We start from the raw sequence: 6,000 nt of genomic DNA on the forward strand, positions 1-6,000 counted from the left end.
ATAATTATTAATAATGTTATTATTATCGTTAATTTATGTTTGTAATTTTAAGCTTCAATAAAAACTTCAGAAGTTGCATTTATTTATAATTTTTATAAAGCCAAAAAAAAGTTTTTTCACTATAAAAAAATCCAATAATAATGCTTAAAAATTGAAAATCTCAACTTTTTTACTTCTTTTTAGCTCTGACGTAGAATGTGCACTTCGCAAAATGAGCATTTTTCTATACTAATAATTATTATAGAAACAAACTTTTCAGCTTCTTTATAAGTATAGAAATCACAAAGTGCAAATTTTTCGAAGTGCAGTTTGCAAAGTGCACAGTTTGCAAAGCGCTAATTTTGTGACGTGTGCACATTTTGCTAAGGGCAAAGTTTGCGAAGTGCACAGTTTGCAGTGCTCAGTTTACGAAGTGCACAGTTTGCAAAGCGCACAGTTTGCAAAGTGCCCAGTTTGCAAGTGCACAGTTGGCGAAGTGAACATTTTACGAAGTGCCCATTCTGCGTCAGACCCGTTTAGTGGTCAAAGTGGATCGGCAAGAAAAGTCTTAGATTCTATGTCCCATTAGTGTTATTTTCAGGTAAAAAATCATGATTTGTAAAAATCTGATTGTGATGTGATTGTTGTTAAGCATAAAAATAAATGATTTTGTTGCGATTTTTAGTTGTGTTCTTATTTTATTTCGTTGTCCAATGAAAATGAAAAATATTGAAGGTCTTATAGCACAAGTAAAGGAAAAATTCACTGAGGCTAACTACCTCTGTAGTCTAGTGGTAAGTAAGACCACCTATCTCAGACTCAGAGGTCCCGGGTTCGATTCCCAGTGGGGGCAAAATTTCCTGCTTGGTTTGGTAGCAGCTTGCTCTAAACCCGCCTGACTAGCTAGCACCAACATGTTCCTAAGTCTTTCATCATAACAACAATGCTTAACATGCCCAGTTCTGTGGTTTAGGATTCCGGGTAAAGCACGCTTCCACCTTCGGCCTGATCATCACTTTCCATCAGGTCAAATTCTCCGTTTTTGCAAAAAATTAGAAGAATGTTGTCTCGACTCGCGCTTGACCGGTTTCCTCAAGTCAATATCGAAATCAGAATCGGTTATTAATAAAAATACTAGATGAAAACCCGGCTTCGCTCGGGTGCAATTTGACTCATAATACACAATTCTAGGTGCAAAATGTAGATAGATGTTTCTGTAGTCATCGGTTTTCAAAGAATATTAAATATAGATTCATATAGCTTCGTTAGTTGTGTTTAATAAATATGGTAAATAAAAACTGCAAATGTTTTTTTTACACAAATTATTTTTATTTTAAATCAACATTCAAAATAAACTAAGACAAATTAACAAAACAATCAAATTCAATCGTTAATATAGGTTATGTAAATAACTCTTATTAATAGTCAGAAACGGGATCAGATAAGAAAATACTATTTTCATCAATATCTGGCTCCGGAAGTCCGAAATCTGTTAGTCTCTTCTTTTTAGAAATTTTTCCCAAAGAGCATTAGGATCAGTTACTTCACAAAACACGCAAATTAACGCAAACAGCTGTCGTAATTGCCGAGGAAGTTTGAAACCAATTGCTTCATCCAAACATCTTTCCCATTCTTGATCGTCAAAAAGTAGCCCCCTTGCTTGAGCAGCTTCTCGAAATGATGTGTAAATAATATTTTCATATTAATAAGTTCTAACATCTCTGAAGCAAGTCGGCCCGTTGACGTGAAGAAGTAATAGCCGGAGATAATATCGTTCCCGATCAGAAAAGGAATAATTATACATTCTTGCAATTACTTTATCAGCCGCTGACTGAGATATTCGTGGTTGCCACTGTCCATGGATAAATCTGAAATGTGTCGGAATTAATTCAGTGTAAAGATATTGTCGAACACTTTCATCTGTTCTGTTTGGTTCAAAAAATGCTAATAATATTTCTGGAATTGGCTTTAAGACTGTCTGGGTCTATGTATATTGTATACCTTCCCATTATGACAACAATTTTTAAAATGATTTTTAATTTTTTCACCTAAAAAATGAAGTGCTTGACATTGAACACATTCATAAATCATAGAACCAACTGAATGTACTGATACTTGAATGGTGTTATTTGAAAGTGCTAAATATAAATAGTTAGTCCTGGGGGGCTGATATTCTGTACTAAACCTGCTTGAATATTTACGTTTTTTCGGGGGTCTGCCCGCCATTTGATATGTTTTCTTTCTCTTCTTCTTCTAAAGAAATAAAATCACTGCTGACTGACAGCAGCTGTTTTTCCTTGTTGTCCGAAGAAGCATCATCACTGCTGACTGACAGTAGCTGTTTTTTCTTGTTGTCCGAAGAAGCATCATCAATCATCAATGAATCCTCGATTAGCGTCAACTCTTCGTTATCAACCTTAAAAGAGAAATATATTTATGAATACCTAATTTAAAGCTTTAATTTAAAGATTTAATTTAAATTTTTAATGCTATATTGTGTTACTCTTATTAAACAAATTTAATAAGATGTGATGAAAAAATACACCACATGCAGGAATTGAACCTACATCCTCGACTTCTCCGTTGTCGCGCTCCATCTGAGTTAACTGAGTTTAATAAGAGAAATGTATTTTATTTTTAGACAAATATTCAAATAATAATAAGTACCTATTGTGAATGTATGTAGGTGTAGGTATATCCTCCCACCTCTATATTTATTTATACCTCTGTGAAAGATAAATAAAGTTTATTTATTATTATTATTATTTTACTTTACTCAGTGACCTACACTATTAACTTACCTGAAAGTCATCAAATAAATCTTGTGAAGCAGCAGAAGCAGCTTTTTGCTTTTTAGGAAAAAGGTTTGATAGTGCCCGAGCCTTGTTTATTCTTAACTGCTTAATTGTTTCTAAGCCACAACACTCGCAATAATTGAAATTATCTGCAAAAATATATTACACAATTATTTATAATAAGAACCAGCCGAGCTCAAGTGGAACTTGCGCATTAAGGAGTATATTCGGTTATCAGAAAAAACGGTGCAAAAATTGTGTCTGTTTCTGTATTTATGTTGATAACAACTCAACACAGGCTATGCATGTGGTCATTTATTATTATTTTTCGGGTTAAATAAAAAAAAAATATTAAGCCGCTTACCGAGTATAATGTTGTCGCATTCCACACATCGACTGCACATTTGCATTTGTTTGCAGTTTCTTACAAATAATTTACCATTACAAAAATTGCATGTCACTGGAATTTATCACTGTGCGAAACTAAATGACATTGACATTTGAACTTCAACTTATAAGGTTATGGCTAATATTCTTTTTTGTGGTTGAATCGGCCAATACCAGGTTTAAAGAAAAAACACATAACAAAGAGTATATTATCATGAAAATCGCGAAACGCACTGATTTCCATTTATTTATGGATCGATGACAACCCAGCTTTAGGCGTTGATCGCATAGTGAGTGGATGGTGAACTACTAAAGATGGCGACAGCGGTTTGTTTGTCAATGCCATCGGAATTTAACGAAATTCTCCATTATCCGAATTTTGCGGATATATGTTGTCGACTCAAAATCGTTATTTTTTTATGCTTTGTTATTCATATAAGGTTTCGATCCAGTCTACCGTACCCCTTGACGAAATTATTAATATAGATTATAAACTAGCTGACCCGGCGAACTTTTTTCCGCCTTAATGGCAATAAATAAGCAGACTTTTTTTTTTAATTTCGAACGGGATAAAAAGTATCCTATGTCCTTCTCCTGGCTCTAAACTACCTCCCTGACAATTTTCAGCTAAATCGGTTCAGCCGTTCTTGAGTTATAAGTGGAGTAACTAACACGACTTTCTTTTATATATAGATATGATTTATTAATGAATTGAATTGAATTAATACTTTTATTTATGAACATTTAAGCAATTTTCCGTTCCACATCAGAATTGGGACACGTTCTGTCACGTCACATACTTACGCCCGTATTCACAAACATTACTATGAGGTCTCACAGTGCGCGTGGACGCACAGGGTGACACACGAACCAATCACAGAGCTCTATTCAACGCTGTGCGTTCGATTTGTGCAAGCATCGTTTGTGAATACGAGCGTTAGTTACGTATCAATTAAGTTCATCGTTATGAATCAATTAGGTTGATCGACAGACCGATTAGTATTACGAATAAAAACTGGTTGAATTTCTGAAAACTGCTGTAAGTAAATGACTTTAAAAAATCTTGTAGTTTAAAGTGGTTTTGACCGATGCTCATGGGGTTCCCACCTCTTGTTCCCACCGCTGCAACTCCTGTGTAGCCAGGGTCTACAGCTTGACCGCCATAACCCAACTAGTGAAGGTCAAGTTTGTCCCGGGGGATTAAACTGTCATTGGACCCGTAACGAATTTAATCAGAAGAACATGGTTCGATGGTCTTAGTCAAAAGTAACAGTGATAGATCCAGCACTGCAAGTGGTACTAGATCGGACAACACATTCTTAGGAAGCCCGAACACATCCCCAAGCAGGCTCTGGATTGGAACCCTCAAGAAAAACGCAAACGTGGAACCCCCAAGGAAAACTTGGCGGCGCTCTGTAGCAGACGAGGCAAAGATCGGCAAGACTTAGAGCGAGATCAAACGCGAAGCTCAAGACCGAACGCGATGGAGGACGGTTGTGGACGCCCTCTGCCCCATCTAGGGGACATAGGGGACATAGGACCTTAAGTCGGTCTTAGTCACAAACAGTTTTTACTGCAAAAATCTGTCACAAGTGGCTTTAACTAAGGGCAGTATTTAAAACCACTTCTGCCTGATTTTTGCAGTCAAAAATGGTTTTGATAGTTTTTTAGTTTTGACTACCTACTTTTGAAATTTTCCGGTAACACATATCAGTACTATCTGTGTAGTTCCATCAAAACAGAATGGAACCACCCCCACTTCCCATGGATGTCGTAACTAGTCGTAAGCGACTAAGGGACAAACATGCGAACATCGCCTCCCCAACCCGTCTGGCCAGCGTGGGGAGTGTAAGCCAAATCCATTTGCCTCTGGTCAATTAGAGGGTCGTGCTCCTGCAGTGGAGACTAAACGACCTGATGTCAATGTTTTGTTTAATGTTTTTTTTTTAATCTATATATATAAAAGAAAGTCGTGTTAGTTACTCCACTTATAACTCAAGAACGGCTGAACCGATTTAGCTGAAAATTGTCAGGGAGGTAGTTTAGAGCCAGGAGAAGGACATAGGATACTTTTTATCCCGTTCGAAATAAAAAAAAGTCTGCTTATTTATTGCCATTAAGGCGGAACAAAGTTCGCCGGGTCAGCTAGTTTAAAATGTTTGTTGGAGAGGCACCCGCTGAAAACTAGCGTCGGACACGTTGGCACAAAAATATGCGTGTTATAGTTTTAAGTCCCTTTTTTATTTTTTCTTTTTGTGTCAAATAAAGTTTTTCTTATTCTTATTCTTACCTGATGATGAATGTATTCTGCGTGCAAATTCCAATCATCTTGCATCAGCCAATATTTCAAGTGTTTTGTAAAATTACCTAACTCAAACATTGCGATCGCGGCTAATAGTCCAGAAATCCTGTCTTGTTTATGAATGTTAACGTTTAATTATTTAACAAAATGTGCCAATTAATTATGTGCAAGTTTAATTAATTCTTCACTTTGAATAATTTTGCTTTGTAGTTTGCGACTGTTTAGGAAATTTACGATCGCCCGTTTTCGCAAACAGTCTTTGAGATCTCACAGTACTAAGTAGGTACGCGTGGACGCACAGGGTGACACACGAACCAATCACAGAGCTCTATTCAACGCTGTGCGTTCGATTTCGGCATCGTTTGAGAATACGGGTGAATTATTCTCACTCACCAAAACGAAGTAGGTATGGGAATCACATAGATGCGGGCAGCGAAGGAGCGGTCGTTATGGAAATCCTTGGGGGAGGCCTTTGTCCAGCAGTGGATGACATTAGGTTAAAACGGGACTATTCCCACCTCTCGTTCCCACCACTGC

The 6,000-nt window shown here is 36.8% G+C and overlaps 1 long non-coding RNA gene across 1 annotated transcript; it reads right to left on the minus strand.

Moving 5' to 3' along the window:
* Positions 1-1,292: 1,292 nt before the first annotated feature.
* On the minus strand, positions 1,293-3,649 carry LOC135085847 (uncharacterized). The gene is made up of 4 exons (XR_010260232.1): positions 3,139-3,649; positions 2,781-2,923; positions 2,181-2,395; positions 1,293-1,847 (listed from the first exon to the last, which is right to left on the minus strand). It is a non-coding gene; the product is annotated as an uncharacterized LOC135085847 (long non-coding RNA).
* Between the last annotated feature and the right edge of the window lie 2,351 nt (positions 3,650-6,000).

This window comes from Ostrinia nubilalis, chromosome 30, assembly GCF_963855985.1.
Source record: "Ostrinia nubilalis chromosome 30, ilOstNubi1.1, whole genome shotgun sequence".
In the NCBI taxonomy this organism is placed as follows: domain Eukaryota; kingdom Metazoa; phylum Arthropoda; class Insecta; order Lepidoptera; family Crambidae; genus Ostrinia; species Ostrinia nubilalis.